This window comes from Anticarsia gemmatalis, chromosome 21 (genome assembly GCF_050436995.1).
Source record: "Anticarsia gemmatalis isolate Benzon Research Colony breed Stoneville strain chromosome 21, ilAntGemm2 primary, whole genome shotgun sequence".
NCBI classification, from domain to species: Eukaryota; Metazoa; Arthropoda; class Insecta; order Lepidoptera; family Erebidae; genus Anticarsia; species Anticarsia gemmatalis.
In genome coordinates this window covers 9806128-9828283 of record NC_134765.1, presented here as the reverse complement: position 1 = coordinate 9828283, position 22156 = coordinate 9806128, and positions in this window count along the sequence as shown.

The following is a 22156-nucleotide window of genomic DNA, read 5'->3' as shown; positions in this document are numbered from 1 at the left end:
AAGTACAAACTGTCCGCGTACTTTTTGTGTGAAAGACTAACCAATATACATACATCCCCAAAAAAATAGCGTTTATAATGTTAGTAATAGTTAGTATATCAGTAAACTTACTTTAAAATATAAAGTTAGTTATTTATATCGTAAGGTATTGAAACTAAAAGCTCATATCGTTAAAACTGTATACGTCATCGTTTCTCAACCTTTTATGGTTTTAAGGTTCAAATAAAATTATTAAGAAAAGCTTTACATAATTAATGCTTTATATGCTTTCCAGTCACATATACACCTACTGGCAATCAAACTAATGTAGTGTATGAAACAAGAAATATTTAGTAAGATACCTATTGACTGCTCTAAAGCAAAATTTAACTTGCGTTTTGATCACAATCTTAGCGGTCTCAAGGCATACAGTCATCAATATTATATTATGTTATGATAATCCTACTCTTATGAAAATTAACTAGTTTTTATCTGGAATAGGGAAAATATAAAGATGCAGAAATATTTCTGTTTGTAATCGCTATTTTGAGAACCTCTGGTCCAATATATCTCCCCGCACTTTCTCCTTCTTTGTCAGACAAACATCTATACAATTTTAAATTGACGTAAATCATAAAATTCCATAGAAATAGGACGTTACGAACCCGAGACGGATTGTTCATAATTTTTACCTACAAATACAATGAACAAGTACCTGGCCTTTCTAAGAAAAAAAAAACTCCTTTGTGTCATTTCCGGGGAGTAAGGAGGTGCAATTCGACAATAACTGTTTGGAGATAAAAATTGTAATTCTAGTTTTGAATGTTGTCTATTCTTTTACGCTTCCTTTGGTGGAAGTTTGAATGCTGTGGCTTTTTATCACGTGATGAAGACATGATTGTGTGTGATGGGTTTGGGAGGATGCATCATTGAGTTAGTTTGTAAAGCATCAGCTGCTTTTTATTTGGGAATAAGACTGTGAGAAAGATCCTGGTCATATTATTTTCATATCATACGGGATGAAATATGAATTTCTTCCTCGATTGCTTGACGTCTCGATGTAGGTCATACTGATCGAGGTCGTAAACTAATCTCGAAATCATTCAAATAAATATTAGATAGTAAAAATGCAATGCGAAATAAACTCCCATATTTGTAGTTAGGTACTTGCTTAAAAAACTCTTCTCACAATTTATTTACCGTCTCATAAGTGGTTTCAAATTACAGAGAAAATAGATATGCATTCAATTACTTATTTAAAAGTTAACTGGCTTCAACCAAAAATAAAACAGCCATGTAAGATAACACCAATGTAAATAAACATATTCTATTTTAAGAAACAAACTAATCAGAATGGGTGAAAGATTATAAAATCACATCAATTCAATGGCGTACAATAATATTATTGATTTACCGTTGTTAGTACCTACTAAGTGGGAAGAATGCGACACTTTCTTTCGTCAACGTTTAAGATGAACATGCAAAGGGCGGTTGAAACGCAGCAAAGCCTTAGGTGCTGGTTAAATTATAATAATATACTAAAGTCCGAAAAATAAGTAGAGAGTTTTATCGTGCACGATTTATCTTGATTATAATTGATAGTTCTGTGTATTTCTAAAGTAAAATTGCTGTATAAAACAAGCTACCATCAGCTGCATAAATGCAAAATTGCTAAATTTCTGCAAAATTTTGTATTTTATGTACCTCTGCCAACCTTGCATACATTATGGCTCTCTAATAAGTTGTTGGACCATACACTACACGTACATTCTTGAATTAGATTGTAATATTGCTCAGAATTAGGGTTGAGAATGTTTAAGTTAAAACACCGCCATTACGGAAAAGCTTAACCTCAAAACCAAAACCTACCAACAATTTATTATCGCCAAAAATTAAAAATAATAATAATTTAGATTTCTAATTGATTCATTAGCGACAACTTGATTGATTGACATCAATAAAAGTAACTGATCATAATTAAATACATACCTGTATTTTTACAACTCGATCAAAGTCCACGTCTCAACCGCAAAGTGCACACGATGCCTAAAACGAAAGCATTTTCACATTTAACAATGATTTAAGATAAACAAGAAATCGGAATGTCGAGAATTATGCAAAATTATTCCACTATACACGTGTTTCCAAACGGCCATTAATCCATTCATTCGATTAATTCCAACGGAATCTTCTCATTCACTGTTCTAAAAAAGCAACTTTTATCTATTGTTTTTACGATTGATATAAACTACCTCCCGCGGTGTTACTCGTATTTCACTTTTCTTCAGGGTTTTCCGCATCAGGGGCACATCAGCACATGCTTACCTAGTTCTTAAGTTTACGGGAGTCTTTTAATTCTACTCGATAATAAGGAACTTTTTAAGTTTACTTACCTACCGTTCCCTAGTATTCTGTTCTTATGCAGGCTAGGACCAACACCCTCGGAAAAGCTTCACTTACGTTTAATTTTAAGGTTTTGTCATGAAAATCTTGTTATTTTAGTAATCCAGTTAAAAAAAATTAAAATAACCAAACAAGTTACGACCACTTAACTAACTGGAAATTTTGTGACGAAAGTCATCTTTTCTCGTTTTTTTTTTCTCAGAACAAAACTTGAAATTCGAAGAGACTTTGATCCGATTTCTAGTCCAAGAAAGTATTTTATAAAAAAACAATGATATTTAAAATGCTAATTTTTATTTTGATTACGATAATAAATTAAGTTGAATAGGCACTAAAGTATTAATAAAGCCTATCTGGCTAGTTGTGAATATATAAATATTTTAATGTAGGCTGTATGTTTGATTGATCATTATGTTTTGTTCTGTCAATGACCACCTAGGACTTATGGCTCCTTTGGCCTCAAGCTACAGATAATTTAGAAAGTATAATATTTTTGGCAAGGATTATTAAGTTGAAAGCTTTAAAGCCTACTTTTTAAAATTTTCTATTTGGTTACTATCTTGCAGTTTACTAGCTCAAAATTTTACCCACTTTTATTATTTAAGCTTTTGAGTAGATGCAATATGAGGCGAGTTTATGAATTTTATAGGATAAGTAATACTTATACTACAACGAGTCGTAATATTTCTTGAATAGGATTTCAGGACATTAATATCAGATAATAATCAAAGTATGGCAACATTTCTAGGCATAAACTTTTTATTCTAAAAATGCCAGTCAAAGTGGTAGGTAATTAATAACCGATCAAAACTGTTATAACTCATAACATGGCAGCATTAATATCGGAAATATGCAAAATATTTGATACAAAAAAGTTTTATATTCTAATCCAACTGGTTTTTTGTATTGAAAAACTATAAAGTCAGTGACCATTGAGTGCATTTAAATTAATATTTTAGCGGTAGTAAAACACTTTAAAAATTATGAAAATGTGCGAATCATTTTCGCGCGCGAAAGGTTCCGCGCATAGACAACACATTTTGACAGATATTTTTTTTTTAAAAGTAATTTTAGATTTTTTTTACAGCCAATTTGTTTAGTGTGAACTGTTAGTTTTAGTCACATAAACATAAATAATCAGATAATAATACAAACGCTAAACTACCTAAGTAGCAATTTAATAAACGTGTCAAACAGTTATAGGCGTCATAATCGTTAATTCTCACAAAATGTGGATTTTGTAAATGTACAGCATTTATTAGTAATTTAGCGAGGAAAGATGATACAAATTGATTACTTATTTCTACCTGTTTTAGATTACTGGTTTAATTCTAAAGTTTATTTTTAGTTTAACATTATTAAAGAAGGTAATTATTTTTAATGGGATAGTTCCTTGAAATGAGCGGTAAAATAAGATGTAATACTATGTCCCCAAAATAGTATAAACTTATAGTTTAAAAGTTACTATCGCAAAAACTAAATAGTTTTCACAAGATCTCGGGTTTGATTCCCGGATCGTGTAAAGTGGTATTAGTCTTTAATAATTTATATTAATTAAAGTATTTACAAATCTGATATTCAGTATCGTGCTCAGATGGCTAGAGCTTCGCCCCCCAATTACAACACACTAACTCTGTACAATAGTGATCGTGAGTGTAGTTCTTATGCTTCTGCCTACACCGTCGGGTACAGGCGTAATGTAAAATTATGTTCTTAAATTGTAGATTTCTTTATCTTTTCGCTTTAACTCTAAAAACCAAGCTACAAATCTAAATATTAACATAAAATATAATATTTAATAGAAAAGTAATAAATTTTGGACATTTTAATAGACAATCAATGTTATATTTTTATTTCGTGTTGATAATGTCCTGCGGTTTTATACTTTTTCTACAATAGACAAGTTTTATTACTCGAGTCAACACTAGTGAATGAACGATTGAATTGATTTACTACTTGAATTGTTTCTGAAAAAATGAATAAAACTTTAAAAAAAAGATTAGATTTATTATTTTTCAATCATTTATGTTTCCAGTTTATTGCGATGTGATTAACTAATAATATTGTAAATTAAACAACCAACCATACACAAATGACTCTTAACTCGAATTAAATAACATTGACTCCACGTAAATAGAATTCTTAAACTGGTTATTAAATAGTCGTAACTAGACTAACTTACATAACTAGATTAAAATGAGATTTTTTTGTTTTTCGAAAGTACAGAATCTGTATCAAACAGGCCACCTACATAAGTCTTAGTCTGCAGGTCACTGATGTTCTAAATTCTGAGTTATCTTCGTCAGCTGCGAACATGCATACAAGGCTCTGTACTAAGTTGTCGGACTATAATACTCTATTACATATACTAGGCCTATCAAAGAAGTGCCCTCAACAGGGTCATAATGACGCCTTTCCAATTTTGTTTACATATTCCGGAAATCGGAATTTACGATCACCAAACTTTATGTGCTCTGGATTAACAACATAATTAATATTAGCAATAATTTTATTCTAATTTATTGTTTTAATAAAACCTCAAAACGTTTCCCACGAGATTATTAATTAAACTTTTATAAGAACACAGTTTAAGTGGGCATAATTAATATGACACTTCGGATTTGGTTATAGATTTGGATATTTTTGCAACATTATATCGGATACAGATACAGTTTTGAATACGACGGTTTTGCGAATTATCCGTTTATTTCGAATAGGTTCAGCCACAGGAAGGAGTTTTCCAAAAAAAAAATAAAAAGCTGACCCTATCAGGAAATATCCAAACCTTTTACATCACGTACTAATAGACCTTTATTTCAAATATCCGAAGGTTTTCGATACAGTCGCTTTCATCCACAGTTTATACACATTGAAGCGGTTTGACTGCCCGCTAGTGTTGACACTCGGCGTTGTCCGTTTACAGTTACGTTAGAATAACGTTTTAATTGGAGTGCTTCGTGCGATGTGCAGTAGGTCAAGTGGGTGAAACAGGTATGTTATGAACGGGTGAAAGATGTCTGTCCGTTTGTTTGTTCATTGTTTGTTGTTGCCTGAGGGCTTGGCTTGACAGTTGAGTTAGTGGTGTATTAGAAAAGGTGGTAATGTAAGCTATGTAAGGATCTTAGAAAGGCCTTACGTTTGCGATTGCTGAAGCTGAAAATTATTGAAAGCCTTGCATTCTTTTTCTTAGGACTGATTGTTTGAATGACTGACTGAAAATCCATTTTAACACAATAGGGTGACAACAAAAAAGGTTTGTGATAATTGATACTGAAATAAAATAGAATTATCCTTGACCAACACACTTATAATATAATATTTCTTGTAATATAACGATGTAATAAAATCTCGTGAGGAAAGCATCTTTCGGGATTTCGATTAAAGGTTTAAGTTTTACATATGACTCTCATACTAAAATAATATCTTTACCAAAGTTCCTTATCAGTTAAATTTACTTTTAATGAGTAACTTGAGTAGTATTTGGTACTAAAATCTTAACAGTAATACCTATTTTCAAAAGACGGTCTGTACTTAACCTACTGCATCAAACCTGTCGTATATAAAAGTCGGTCTGTCATCGAGTCTGTGATATCGGAGCTGGCAGGCAGTTACCGGGTACCACACTAGTATATAACACTATACAGAACTAAAACAACGACCTTCTTTGTCATAAATATTGGTCTCAAATCATAAATAAGAGTTCTATTACAATAGGATTTTAAATAAATAATATCGAGATCAGAAATGCCGATAATTTGGTGACGTGATCTGCTAATAATATTTTTATTTATTGACTGAAAAGTTAAGCATCCTGTTAAGAGGTAGAGCCTAGAGATGGGAGGTCACTTCTTTGTGCCAACTGATTGGAAGAACATGTCTTAACTGCGATCAAGGGGCAATCAACATTCTATGTTGATTACGGTTATGGTTTTATAATCACCATGAAGCTTTTGAAAATATTGTCAAAAAAGATTGTTAATATTAAAAGAAGATCAAACATTGTAAAGTTAGTTTATTGGTTATCTTAGTACAAGCTCTGCCTAGTTTAAAATGGGATGTGTGCGAGCTGTTCAAAGATATTTAAGTATGTATTAAACCCAAGCTCTAATAAACTTCAATCGATGATATTGAAGTCTATTACTATAAGGTATGTTACTTAATCGTATACGTTTCCAAAAAATACATTCCTTCAAGTACTAGAACAACGAGGGCTTTCTTCGACAATGTTTAAAATAAACAAACAAACAATTACTAAACAATAGCTTTTTTCTAACCTTGAAAGCGAGTACATTTCAAACACAACCTTAAAACTATCGTATAAAGGTTTAAAATCCAACGGATTGTAACGGCTGTCTGTTTCTACCTACCCCCATAAAGTTAATTAGGGAAGGACAATAATTAAGTTATTAGTGCCTTATCTTCACGCCATTTAACTTTAACGGGGTGGACAGTTACATTCCCAAACAGTTTCCCAGGGAAACAATGTGGAATAAAGGTGATAAAACGTAAAGGAATTTTGAAGATGCCATTTTGATGTATTTAATGATAAATTCGTATAGCAAACGCGATTGTTGATACTTATATGGTCAGCTACATATTTCGCTCAACTTTTGGACTTATAGATGCATATTACACTTGCAGGAAGACAATAAAGATTTAGATACTTAAGACACTTAAGTTCATGTTAACTTGTTCTACTTTTGTAGTACACTGTACCTAAATGGCGTAATTATACCAGAACTGATACCTATAAAAAGTGCCATGATTCTATTCTTTTTCAGCAGATTATGCTAAAATAGTGAGTCAGGCAAGTGACCATTGATGCGGCTGATTCTTGGATGGATGTCCGCTTTGTTGTACGTGTACGGATATGAGCTAAGCATCTATGACTTCGAAATACATCATAGACCCTACTTAGTCTAAGATTTTTTTAAGATCATCGACATCTATTATATTATTAACAAGACTAACTAAATTTTATTTTTCAACAGCAAATCTTTAAAAACCTTTGCTTATATCCTTAAGTAGCGGACATTCTGAAGGTCAAAAAAATTAAATTAAATCAGTCCTGAGTCTTCCCATGAATCAAAATATTGTCGAATTCCCCGAACAACTATAATTACCCTGGTCGCGGCATTTCATAGCCTCATAGGCGAAATGGGGATTTATGCTTAAGAATGAACGCAGGTAGAGAACAAAAGTATTTTGGGTAAAATATAAAAATGGTGAATCTTGTAATCTTCTTGATGCTTGGTGCATAAGTAAGTGTATCAGTGAAATCTTTATATTTTAGTACCTAATGTCCTCCTGGCGTATGAAACCAGCCAACAATGCAGGACTTTGTTAATAATTTCCAGGTATTTGCAAAAAAAAATAGTAGAGATGTGCGAACTATTTATTATCTTGGTCGACTAGTAGACTAGCTGATCAATTGGTTGCAAAAAGTTCGACTATTACCTTTAGCCGAATATTTCCGGATACGAAAATGGCCGGACAGTCAACTTTATCAATTTTAAACTAACGCCGTCTAGCCGTATTGAGATCGAATCCTAGTGACAATATTTTGTAAAATACACAAAATCATTGCCTATTTCCGCCATAACTAAGTGTGCAATACCGTGTTACTTAAACATCCGTTCTCAAAATCGATATCTTAATATTCTGTTTTTTACTCTCACCACACTATCTTAAAGTGTCAAACTATATAAATAAAAAGCCTACTTTAGCCAGTCATAAGATTAACCGCCTCATCGAACGGTATACATCAAAATTAATTAACCATAGAACTTCTTTATCTCATATTAGGCCTCTATGCACCACGATATCCGTTTTACCTTTCCGGCTTTCATTTTGAGAATTATTTCGATAAATAAGTACCATAAATAACTGTTAAGCTTCATTGCTATCGTAAATCATAGACAAAAACTGGTACTAGACTAGATTTTGCCCGCGGTTTTTGTGTGAGTCAACACAAATTTTGCTGACTAATTTTTAATGTGAATTAACTAAGTTTGATATCTTTTTCTTAGTACACTGTTGAAGTTTATATATCTGTTATGTGTTATGGCGTTTGTACGTAATGCTAAATATTACTAAATTTTGCTGTGTTTTTTTACAGGATTTATTACGATTATAAATGGCAAATTCAATCATTTGCCACTGCCTTTGACTATTGTTGATACATAAATGAAGTAGCAGGCCTGAAACGGAACTGAATTATCAGTAATATCAAAATATCATATTCAAAATAAAGATGAAAGAACCATGAAACTAATCTTACTTTATTTTAATTTGCAGGCAAAGTTGTCAACAGCCTAATTTAAACTCAATTGAGATAGTTATAAAAACAGTTCTAAATATTTACATACGATTTTTTTACATTAAAAATACTATACTTCTACTCTTTGGACTATGGACTTAGAAACTCCGTTACAATATTATCAATTATCACTCCGTATATAAATATATACCCGCTATTTATTACATAGATCGAGATTAAGCAAGTCGTACCGGTAAATGATTGTATGCCACCGGATAGACTTGTTGAAAGCACCTTTTAGTTTACTATTAAGTTTTATTGTTAGTTATTATCAGTTAGTACCTAAAGGTATTTCAGGATAATTAGGGCCTTTTAAGAGGGGATGCCGAATGCCGAAATTCGAAAAGGTATACTTTTATAATACTAATGCATACACTTCCATTATGAAAAAGCTTAATATTAAAAATAATATTAGGCTTAAAGCTTACAAATCCATTTTTTTACATTTTGTTATTGATTTTACCATACATACATATAGACAGGTCTATCAAGTGTTTCAGATAGTTAGGACCAGGTAGGTAGGTAGTCAACCGGTAGATAACTGTTAAAAAAATCCATGTATTAGGTAAATAAAGTATGTTAAATATCGTCTCGGCAACTAAATCAATTCATAATATCTAGAATACTGTAGGTATTGGAACAAGCTGTAATGCATAACGAGCTTAGAGTATGTAGCGTGAAAATCAGTATCAATTTGCAATCCATTACTCAGGAATCTCTCACGCATGTAGGCATCGTGGAATTTTTGTGCCGCGCGGGGATTGAACCCCGGTCACCTGCACCAAGATAACGAGACCACTTTCGCAGCATACCATTGGAAAACTCATAAACTTTAAAACAGCGGATATCAGTAATGACTTTCAATTCTATCTATCTATCGTATGGTTAGTGGTTAACCTAGTGTCAAAGTTGTTCAAGCCGCCCGAACGGCCTTTGACATGGCTTAACGACTGTTATCTCAATTAAACAGAAACCGGGACCAACTATTTGCGTGCCCTCGGAAGCACGAAGACGCTCAGTTCAAATACCACTAAGCGGTTACCCATCTATAGAATGACCGACAACGGTTGCTTGGTTGACAAAACTGGCCATGAGGGCCTCAATTAAAAATGAACCATTTCCGTTTTTCTTTTATTTTTATTATTTTGCATTGGAATTTTACCTCATTTCCCATCGGCTTGTATAAGGCTTAGCAGTGAAGCCGGCACGTGGGTGCGCGGGCGCATGTAACGGTCGCCCCGAATGAGACCGGTTACATCCGAGGCGAGCCGAGCGCAGCCGAGCGGCCGCCTCGTGCGATCCGTAACACCGAGCGATGCCCAACACGACCGATGACTGCCGACATACGATTATTTGAGGAATTTCACCCAACAACTGTAAAGTTTACTGGTATTATATCAACCCATTACTGTCCTATTAGCAATCTTCGAGCGGGATGAGAAATATTCAGGGTATCTACTAACGCAACTTTTATTGTCTACTCACGGTTGTATAATAAGATATGAACATATTAATCTTAAATATATGTATATATATATTAGGTCGGAGAAAAAGTATTTTCTCTACACAAAAAAGTTCGATATTTGGGTACCTCACGAGCTCACTGAAAGAAACCTTATGAACCGTGTACTCATTTGTGATTCTTGATGCCAAAGAGATTTTATTACAAGTTCATACATACTATAATGCGAAAAGACTATTTCCCCGACCTAATAATTATTTACCTATATGTACTATACCATTGTCCCACGCTAGGTGGGGTCGGCACAACATGATTTCCTCTTCCACTCATCCCTTTCAGCCGTCAACTCTGTTCTCTTATCCATATATATTAAACTAAAATACATTAATATTAACAAATTAGTAATACAAACATTAATGTATCATTTAAATTTAATCGACCGGAATCAAACCCGTTACTCGAAGTGCATTGGTATACGGTGTGAACGTCGTACGTTCAATATTGAATTCCAAATGGTAAATCTTCATTCTATTTCACACACTAAGGTACAACTAGTTATATTAAAATATGAACTTTCCGAAGCTTGGATAGGCGTTCATTGAATCCCACCAAGTGACCACCCGTCCCATGATTGTTAGCAGCAAACGTTGCTTAACTTAACTTTTTCCTATCATAGAAAGTACGTATTAGCAGTTCCAGAAAGGAGCGAAAGGGTTGCATCGCCCCAAAAAAGGCATATTAGTAAGTTAATTTCTTCCTGGATGGTCATATAATTTTAATACGTAATTCATCTATTAATATGTATGAATAATGGATGTCTTGCAAATAGACAAGTATTTAAATACTGCTACTCGAAACCAGCGGTCCTGTATGACAAGATGTAAGGATGTGAACGAAGCAAGGGAAGTTTGTAAGAACCGTGGCGTTCTTTGGTCTCTGCCTACTTCTATGGCAAAAAGACGTGATTTTATGTATTTACGTATGTGAATTCTATATATTATATATATCAGCCTTTTTTCCAAGCTATGTTGGAGTCGGCTTCCAGTCTCACCGGATGCAGCTGAAAATACCAGTGTTTTACATGGAGCGATTGCCTATCTGACCTCCACAACCCAGTTACCTGGGATAACACGGTACCCTTCGGTAAGACTGGTTGTCAGACTTTCAAGCTTCTGACTACTGTTAACGACTGTCAAAGATCTTCGAAAATGACAGCCGGGACCCACAATTTAACGTGCCTTCCGAAACACGGAGGAACTCGATATGTATAAGATGGTCACCCATCCACAAATCAACCTCGGCAAGCGATGCTTAACCTCAGAGATCGATCCGCGCGGCTGTTGTTAACTAAGCCACGAGCTCCTCCAAAAATGCAAAATGTGAATTCTATATGCAACACTTTTATTTCTAACAGTTGCAGTCTTGTACTAGGATCCAATAAACTTGTATTTAAGGACAATTTATGAAGGAACACAATATTTAGTTGAAGTGGTCCGCTTGCCAGACGGTGTGGCGATTATAAGTGTTATAACGTGAACAGGTGCACTACACATGCTTATAACAACTGACCATGTTTGTACATTATTTTAAAGACTATTTACCCGATTCCACGTAAAGGAGGGTTTTGTGTTTATTAGAGTAGGATTTATAATGTTAACTTTTAAGTTTATATCGGCAAAGAGAAGTTCAATGTACCTACTTATAAAATGTAATGATACATACATAATCACGCTTTTTTTTTAATAATTTAGATATTTATTGAGCATGTAGCCAGTTTATTTATGAGTTTATAAGAAGCACACGAAAATCAACTAACGAAACTTGGAATCACTGCCTCAGTGGTCACGGTTGGCTTGATTCCCTTATCAAGTAAAGAGCTATTGATCTTTTCTAAATTCATTAAGTAATTCTCAACAATATCCCGAAAGTAGAGTTCAGTTCCTAGAAAATTTATATTTAGCGACTATACTTAACGAAAAGGCATACTTTTAGTATTTTTTTTCTTACTAAAAGTATACATTTTCGGTGAACTTAAGACTTTCAGCATCCACATGTACCAGTTAAATAAATACCGTCATTTATATACATAATGTCACATGACACATCTATACTAATATTATAAAGCTGAAAAGTTTTTTTGTTTGAACGCGCTAATCTCAGGAACTACCAGTCCTATTTGAAAAATTCTTACAGTGTTAGATAGCCCATTTATCGAGGAAGGCTATAGGCTATATATCATCACGCTACGACCAATAGAAGCAGAGTAATAGTAAAAAATGTTACAAAAACGGGGAAAACTATAACCCATTCTCTCTTATATGACGCAAGCAAAGTTGCGCGGGTCAGATAGTCCTTAAAACGTCTAGCTGTTGACCAACTGCTCCAATTTGAATCACAGAAACACCAGTTCACCTTGATACCCTCTCCCTTTCTCATCACCTCGCAGGGTGCAAGGGTGCTTGTAGAATCCAAGGTCATCCGGACAAGGGTGAGGTTTTATGCAAATGTATAATTTCACATCAAATGACCAGTTGCTATTGAAAATTTGTATAAGATTTATATGGTTTGTATGTAAGCTGTTTCTGAAGTAATAACGGTGTTACCTTTATAATGAAAACAGTTTATAATACACATGATTGGGAAGCTGGATTAGTTTTTTATCTATACTAATATTATAAAGTTGAAGAGTTTGTTTGTTGGTTTGAACGCGCTAATCTCAGGAACTACTTGAAAAATTCTTTCAGTGTTAGATAGCCCATTTATCCAGGAAGGCTATAGGCTATATATCATCACGCTACGACCAAAAGGCGCAGAGTACCAGTAAAAAATGTATAGATGTAAAAGTTGTCCAACCAAATGATGTCACGATTGTTTATTGAAAAGCCGGCAAAGTTCAGTTGAAGATAGAAATTATTTAATTAGTAATTACCTAACAGTAATTAAAAGTTTACGATAAGCAATTATGATTTTAATTGAATTGGTTGTACGTAAGTAAGTAGTAAATACGTTGGTAAAATAACCAATTAATTAAACAAATAGACAAAAGACAATTTCTTCAGGTGAATGTAGAAACTGCGGCTGCCTGTTTGACCATTGATAGTTAGAAAAATACGGGAATTAACTTTGACCGTGGTCGCAGACTGAATGAAATTTCAGTAAATTTTAGGGATGACCAGAAACCTAAAATGCGTGGTCGCGTTAATTCTCGCATTCTAACATATTCTACGAAAGCGCGAAACTATAAAAGTTAGTACTTTTTATGTTCAATTAAAGATTGATTGCGAAAATAATCCATTAAAATAACATCCCCTATTTGAAAACATGCTTTAACAAATGAGTGTTTAACAAGCGATCTATCACAGCATCACATGGGTTTGTGTGTGTGTACATGTGTGTGCGTGTGTATGTGTGGAGGTACGCGCATGCGCAGTGCGCACCGCGCAGCTGTCGCCGCAGCTGCGCCAGCGCGGTGCAGATTGCAGACCTGTCGTCGAACATACGATGATTTCAGACTGATTTTTATTTAATATTTACTGTCAGGTAAACGTACTTATTATAGGTAATAATTGTAACCTTTATTGTGCTTTTTGTGAATTGATATGACGTGCAGTCATAACGCCCACCCTTCATAAGGCGGGAGCACGGGATTTTACATTTGAATATTAAAATTAACTTTTTTAATTTGATGGAAGTGACAACTACTGTCAGAAGATAAAAACGCCTCCCTCAAAATAAAAAGTAATAAAAACAACTTTCGTGTGGGTACCGAGATTTGGAAAAGATGAAATAATTAGTAAAATATCTTTTTCATGAAATTAGGATTACAAGTTGTCACAAGTACCTACCTATATGATAATTTTTATAAAGAATCGAAAAATAATTTTGATAAATAAAAAAAATATTTTGATTTTCCCGCCAAAACTTTTTCTTCTAATAGCCAATGATTAATATGGATAATTAAGTTAACTTTAGTTGTCATTTTCCAAGGTAAATATGCATTAAGTAGGTAATCAAGCTATTAAATAATAGATTTCACAGATTGGTCCGCAAGAAACTCGTCTTCCCTAAACCTTCGGGGATGGCGTTGGTCATCCAGCTGCTTCTTAAAGTCCTATTAAACATACTCATTAATGGTATTCCTCTACATGCACTTTACAATATGGGCGTAAAACTGGACACCTGGCTAATTATACTCATATTAGTTGAGAAGCCCCACTTACCTACTTCATTTAACTAGACTTTATGTTTTAACAGGTGATATGAATGATTAAAAAACATCTTATTTACAACTGGGTAGACTGTTTCTGTGGCGCGGTCATAGAGTATCCGACTACCGATCTAGTCTCGGGTTCTATTCCCAAGTAAAGTAAATATAAGTATTTTCAAATTTTGTTTAGAATATTTGTCAAAAGTAGCCCAGAGTTTTGAAACGAGCCCAATATAATGGCAATACGCTTGCCACCTATTGCTACTGGTAGTATATTTTCATACATTTTTAGACTACAAAGTTTGTTAAAAAATATCTAATTGACTGGTTAAAAAGACCTACTATTACTTTGGAAATTAAATAAAAATCCGGCCACCAGCCTTTTAATTAAGGTATGGCCTTAATGCAAAGGCCCATGGCAAGCCAGCAAATAAAAAACCTGAAATATGCCCAGCAAATAAAAAGTTCTATAAAAAACCTGAAATGACGATCAATTTGTAGGCACAACCGGTCAGAATGGGAATCAAATCCAACATCTGGTATAACAGTTGCCGCTACTGTACGACTGCGCAATCGGGTGCTCATCATCAAAAATAATAAAATAATAAGAAAGTTTAACTTTCTTAACAGCTACTTTTAACGACAACAAAAATGTAATGTTGTTTTAAACAGGTTATTTTACAACCATCACTAAATAAAACTAATTACAATCATAAATAAATTACTGTATTTAATTTTTAGAAGTACGAAAGTTCTAAACATATTTTCTTAAAAGGTAAGTGAATGTCACCGAAACACAGTTGGCCGGTGTTTTATCGTTTATGGTCTAACTGTCCACAGATAAGATAATGTCACAAGCTTTTTATATGTGGTAGCTCAGCTGAGCGTCTTCGAGCAGCAGACACGTCAAAAATCTGTCTCCATTTTGTTGATACAGCAGACGTTTGTAAAACGATATAATAATTCTATTTTTAGATGGATTTTTTAATCTAATATCAGACTCTTGTTATAAGCGGTACTGTAGCATTTGGAAATTTGGTAATTTTCGTCATTTCCATTTTGAGTTGTATGCAAATTCTCTTACTTTCTGCCATCAACATTTCTTTTCAAACCGAATCTGTCCCACTCCTTGTCAAGGGTCTCCTCCCGAACGAGACAGGGGTTACGCTTTGAGTCCACCATGTTGGCCAAGTACGGGTTCAGAACTTATAAATTAGTCTCCTGGACATTTTATTGGCTGCATTACCAAACTCTACGCTGCTATGAAAACAAAATCCAATTGCACTATTAGCCGGAAATCGAACCAGTGAATTATGATTTAGTCTGTCATTATGTGAGACCCAGTTTACACTTTTTATCTACATGTTAACAGATGGTGTTGATATTAAATCTCCAGATAGGGCCTGTTAGGATAGAAATTAGAAACAACTTTGAAACAACAGATGTCGCTGCACAAATAAAACAATTCAATAGAAAGGTATAATTTAATTCAAGCCAGTAAATTCTCACTTTTTTATTATTATATCCCAATACTGGCCAACTGCTTGGAAAGGGTCTCTTCCCGAACGGGAAAGAGGTTAGGTATTGAGTTTTGGAGAGAAATTCTCAAAATAAAAAAAAAAACAATCTCAAGCCTGGTATTCTCAAAAAAAAAAAAAACAATCTCAAGCCTGGTTTTAGGTATTGAGTTTTGGAGAGAAATTCTCACAATAAAATTAAAAAACAATCTCAAGAGCCTAGTTCCAAATACAGCCACCTGTCAACAAACTGTCACGTTAATTTGAAAAAAAAAAGTTTTCCTAATCGTTTACTTCAAGGAGGTACCTACTTGATACTTAGGTCCATAAATTATAGTTTATTAACTGAAGAAAGTTATTTGAACGAATGCATGAGCATAGATGATAAATCAAACTTAAATGTTTATATTTTTGTGACTCCGATAACGAATACTGTTAGCCCCACTTAGTTTTAACAGTAACTTTTGATAGCATAGCATTTAATGAGCAAGCAGTGTGAACATTAGTTTATTTTACTACTTTTTAATCAGTTTGTCTAAAAAAGAAAACAAGTTACATATAAAAAAACATAGATTTTTCATATATTTTGTTAGAGAAAGCTCTGTTTCAGTAATTAAAAAAAAACAACTGTCATTAAAGTTTTCCCGCCGAAAGGTCTCATTCTTATTGTCTCTGGTTAAGATGTAAGTTTCTATTTTCTGAAATACAGAGTCTAAATTATAGATCAATGCCATAAGTTCTCATTTTCGGACTTAATAAGGCACTTTAAATTATTTTATTTTATAGGTTTGCCCTTAAGTGTTCTTGTATATGTTACATAAGTACCCTTTAAGAGAGCTTTAACCTGGGTGGCCATATTCTATGCTTTATTTCTACATCGAACAAGAACGATTTTAATTTAGTTAAAAAGACAGGTGACAGTTAATTTACTTGGGAGAATGTAATAAAGAATCTGATTGATTAAATAATACGGTAGAAAGCTTTAACTTTATTAAAGCATTGCTGGGATTATAATCATTTGACTTGTTTAAAAAGTTAGTAAGATTTAAAATATGTGTTTCAAAGACATATTAACTTTTCGATGATCATTAGATAGGTGCTGTTTAAAATGATTAAGCTTTAAAAAACAAGAAATTATTTATGAAAAAGAGTATTTGGGCTCACAAAGAAGATCGTCTCTGTCTCCCGCCAAAAACTTCATCACACTGATAAAAAAAAGTGTTTACAGTTGTGTCAAATCATGCCTTACTTTTTTATACAGTACAAAACTCTTGAAGGTAACGACAATCTCCCTCCAAAAGTGACATTCTTCAACAATCAAAATTACAGTTAGATTATTTCTCAAAGGGTTGCGGCATGTGACAAACTGACCTAAAAAAGGGGCTAAGAGATGCGCCAGGATGTCCATCGCGCCCCCTCCCCGCGTGCGGGGGTGCGGGGGCGCTCGGCAGATGTTAGGGCAGCTGTTGCGCACGCGCACCTTTACGCACCTTTTGTATGATGCCTTTTTGTTTATGCCTCTATAGTAATGTGTTTGATTGATCAGTTGTTTAGTAAGGAGCAGACATTTGAGCTCTGATCTTTGCAACAGATTGGCGATTGTCGCTGAATGTCGGGTATGGATGCGCGGAACGAATTTTGATCTAAAGATGTGTTCATATTTTTGTGGGAGAATTTCTTAATTTAAGCATTTTTAAGTGCTTTATAGTAGAAGTAATGGTCAGAGATGAAACAGTATGCGCTTCATACCTTTTTAATTTGCTTTGTAGTCCTGGGTAGATTTGCAAGAATTACAGCTGATCCTGTAGTTCATAATGCCTCTGATTTGATATGTGGGTCTTGGATGTCATATGGCTATTATGGTTTCTCTTTCGAAAAATGTGTCAAAGCTGTGATTTTCAATGCGGGTGAATTGCACTGCACATGTGGCTGATGGAAAAAGGAATTATCAAACCGAACCACATGCCAATGCACAGTGTGCATGGCATGTGGGTTCGAATCCCGATCGAGACGGCATTTGTTGCTGTTTCGAATTCGAATGCATTCTGTCTCTAACTATGTATGTTGCTAGGGAAATGGCGAAAATAATTAGATAACTTGTTTCTGACAAAATAACACGCTAAATTTTATTGACTCGTCTATTGTCAGTTTTAATCGCAGTTTTACAAAACTGTTCCGGATTATTATAATTTTGCACATTATGATTTTTTCCAAAAGTTTTTGTCAAATAATCGAAAATCCTTATTTGGTTGCTGTAATACCTAAGTGTAATACTTCTTATAAAAGTATGTAAGTCACAGTGCGTAGGTTAAGTGTTATTAGCTCGGGTGGTCACCTCGTCACCTCTCAGTCTAAACATCCTGTCGCTCTCACCGCGCTGATAGCGGCCTGCGTGTCAGCGAATTGCGATCTACAGCCTCTCAGTATGTCTGTCTGACCTTGGACCAGCTAAACGACAACTTAATTAATTAATACATACATACAGTTACTTCTTTTTACCGTAGAGGTAGGTAGAGAAGAGATCTATAAGCCACTTGGTACATCTTCATCTTTATAAACTTCCCTCAATAATTTAATACATTATTACTTAATTGTATCTATCGGCTATATTACACCGAGTTAACCTTTTCAAGCTTTTGAACCTACTGAAAAACCTTATCTAGGAATTGCTACATGCATAATATCACGCATGTTATATGTATATAAGGCGTGACCAGAGTTGTACGAAATGCAACCACGTTTCGCCATTAACTACTTTTGAGATGTATTCTATCATAAATGACACGAGCATCGAACCCGAGACCCCATGATCAACATTCGAATACTACTAAAGTTTTAGCAGAATTTTATCGGGAATCGAACCAGTGGGATAGCGATCAGCAAGCGTTGGGACAATCTGCCGATTTCAATTGTACGATCGGTGAAGGGGCTGTAAGCGGGTGTGCTTGTGCTTAAATCACTCAAAAAAAATATATACATACTCATTTAATTATTTAATTACTTATTAATATTAATTAGGTAGATGAAGTACTAGAGAGAAGAAAAGACTTTTTAAAACTATGACTGTCACTTTTGGGAAAGGGTCTCCCAAAAGTGACAGTCATAGTTTTAAAAAGTTTATATTAGAAAAAAACTGGAGTTAACATTCTAGAAACATAAAATAACTTCGCTAAATCCGTGCATTGTAAAAAGATAATCTTAAGTTGAGCTTGCTTACTTCCAGATCATTAAGGCAGAAACGTCTCGAAATTAACCGAAGCTTAAGACCTTGGCGCTTTTGTCTATTATACTTTGTATTAGGAGATTACTCGAAGGACAAGCATCAAACAATAACTCACCTGAAACCGATCTAGTTGTCTCAAACATTTGTTTGTATAAACTTTGCAACAATACTTTATTATCCCACCTTTTCTATTCAACAAACATGAAAGAAACGAAATTTTTTGCCAATACACGAATCCCGATGCGAATTTCGTTCATTTTAGAACAAAAGGAAGCAGCTTATTCGCAACAAACGAACAAACACAACCCTCAAAACGAAATTAAACCTTATTTTCGTATCTATAGTGTTCATTATTCATTTTACAGTTTGATATATGTCTTTGTCAAGGAGCCGGCCTCGGCCGAAAAGTGTTTCTGAGAAAACATAAAAATGAACGTTTTAGCTGATCGAAAAATTTTTGTGTACAACCTTAGAAGGCTATTGTTGTATGCCTCAATGGAGTTGCCAACTTTAATAGACCAAAGACTACGTCTATAAACTATTTATTGCGTTTAAAAGTTCCGTTGTGGAATTGTTTCGATATTTGAAACTATTTAACGTTAAATATCTGCCTACCCTCATGGGAAAAAGGCGAGATTTTATGTATGTTTGTAAAAAAGGTTATTTAAAAAGGACATTAAAATAAATACAAATATACTTATGAGCCGCAGTTAATCCCAAATATTCAAAATACATTAGTTCAATTCCAAGAAGCAGGCAAGAAATCGACATTATTAGATTTTGTTGAATGTAACTAACGACTAAGCTAAAAATTATAAAAGCTCGTGTAAAGGTATAGGATTAGTTACAAAGGTGTGAGTAGACTAACATTATGCATTAACTTAGTGGATAGATATCAAAAACTTTTCTTGTATCAACATATCTATCGTTTTCTAATACAAAACTGATTTCAAGGGTTAAGGGTTAATCTCGCGTGCCCCAACCGTATACTTTTCTATAGTATGATTTATTATAGTTGTACTCACCTAATGTAATTTTAAAACATAATGGGGAAAGTAAGTAAGAAATATGCTTTAAAAATCCCGTGGTTGAAATTACATTAATGATTATAATATGTAAGTTTATTAATTATAATGTAAATTAAAAGCTTATGTAGTTATCGAAATTGTAAAATTATGGTATTTTATAATCTGTTGTGGGTACTTTTTGTTTTAAAAAGTGTTGCAATCGTTACCTTAGATTTCCCCTAAAAGTGATTTATTATAGTTTAAAATAATCAGACGCATAGATAAACTAATGCAGTTTTATACACCTTTTTAAAAATCCATTAAGATTTTATAATTTGGTTTTATCAAAACCTTTTCTCGCCGTCTCTATGTCTAATACGAAAGCCGAGAAAACAAAAGCGTCTGACCAATTTTTTAAAACAGAGAAAGTACACAAATAACTGGTTTTTAATAAACATTTTTTTACTTATAGTGAGATATTCACAATTAATAATATTGTCATAGTGTATGCATTATAAATACTTATTTGTTATTCATTTCGTATTTGAAAAAAATCGTGTCGCATTTCTCAGAAAAAAAATGTTGTAAGCAATAAGTAGGTAAACAAGTTTTTGACTTAACATATTATAATATTTTTTGTAACACTTTATGAATTTTAATATAGAAAATAGAAAGAATTTACGACTTAAGTATATATTTTATGTAACCTGAATTTTGAATTGCTTGTTATTTATTGCTTTTTAAAATAATGTGGTATTTCGAAAAGGCATTCATCATTTCATTTTTTATTTTTGGAAAGAGGACACCGTTTTTTTAATAGACACTTGCGATTTTTTTTTCGCAAAACTGCGGATTATACCAGAGTGTAAAAAAGTTGCGCTTACCTTTTAAAAAGGTTGCTATTGTTGTCTATTTGCTTTGTATCCTCGCATTATCCATGGGTATCTATCAAGTTCTCAATTTGAGATGCGTTTTTTGGAATTTTCGTCGTTTTTGCTTTTTGCAAGTATCGACTACAGTAATATTCTAACAGCTATTGTTATTAGATCTGTATTTTGCCAGTTTTGAAACATTATTTTCGTAAAAAGAAACACTACTTATTTATAGTGTTCAAATTATAAATAAGAAATAAATCTAAATGTGAATGTAAATTCAAAATTATTTGAATAATTGATGTGGGTTTTCTGCTTTTTAATTTAATAAAGATATAAATTTTCAAGTCATTAAGGAAATGTACTATTTAGGAAATATTTTTTTTCAAATTATCATCTTAGTAGCTAGTTTACTGTTAGAAATATTTGGAGATTTTAAGTAAATCACATTCGTTATTTTTAAATATTAATTCAGTGGTTATCCACTAGTGGTTATACACACACAATATTAATTAGGTCGAAGTGTTAACTAACAAGTAGTTAACACTTCGACCTAAGTTAGTGTCGGAAAAGTTTCAGGTTCGATTCCCACCCACGCTACTTCTTAGAGATCACCACTTCACCACGATGAATTACTTCTATGAGTTGGTATGTGAAGTGAATATTTGATAAGTTACAATAAATAGTTCTCAAAGGCCATATTTAAATGTTCAAAATTTAACTGAGTGTTGTTTATGTCATAAGCAATTATAGAGGTGCTTACAAATCTCTACAGTATCGGTATTCCGAAATAAAAAAACTTGCCTATATTTCTGATAATTAATATCATTGATTTAAACTGTCTTATGTATCGGCCTGACGTATCAAATAGTTTTAAATAAGCGTTACCGATGATTTGATTCAATTTAATTCATAACCATTAAGTGTCGGCAATTTAATAAAAAAATCCAGTTCGATGTAACTTATATCATAATGGATGCCAGGTAATATTTTCACATGGTCATTCACAAAAAAATATAGATTAGTAAAGCGTATCATCGTGACACTGAGAGGTGATCAATGACCGAACGGTGACGTCATCATGTCACACACAATATTTTTATCAAACACCACGTGGCTCCTGCGTGCTTGTTAACTTGTGGCCATTTTTATGTGTTCCTCTGTTTT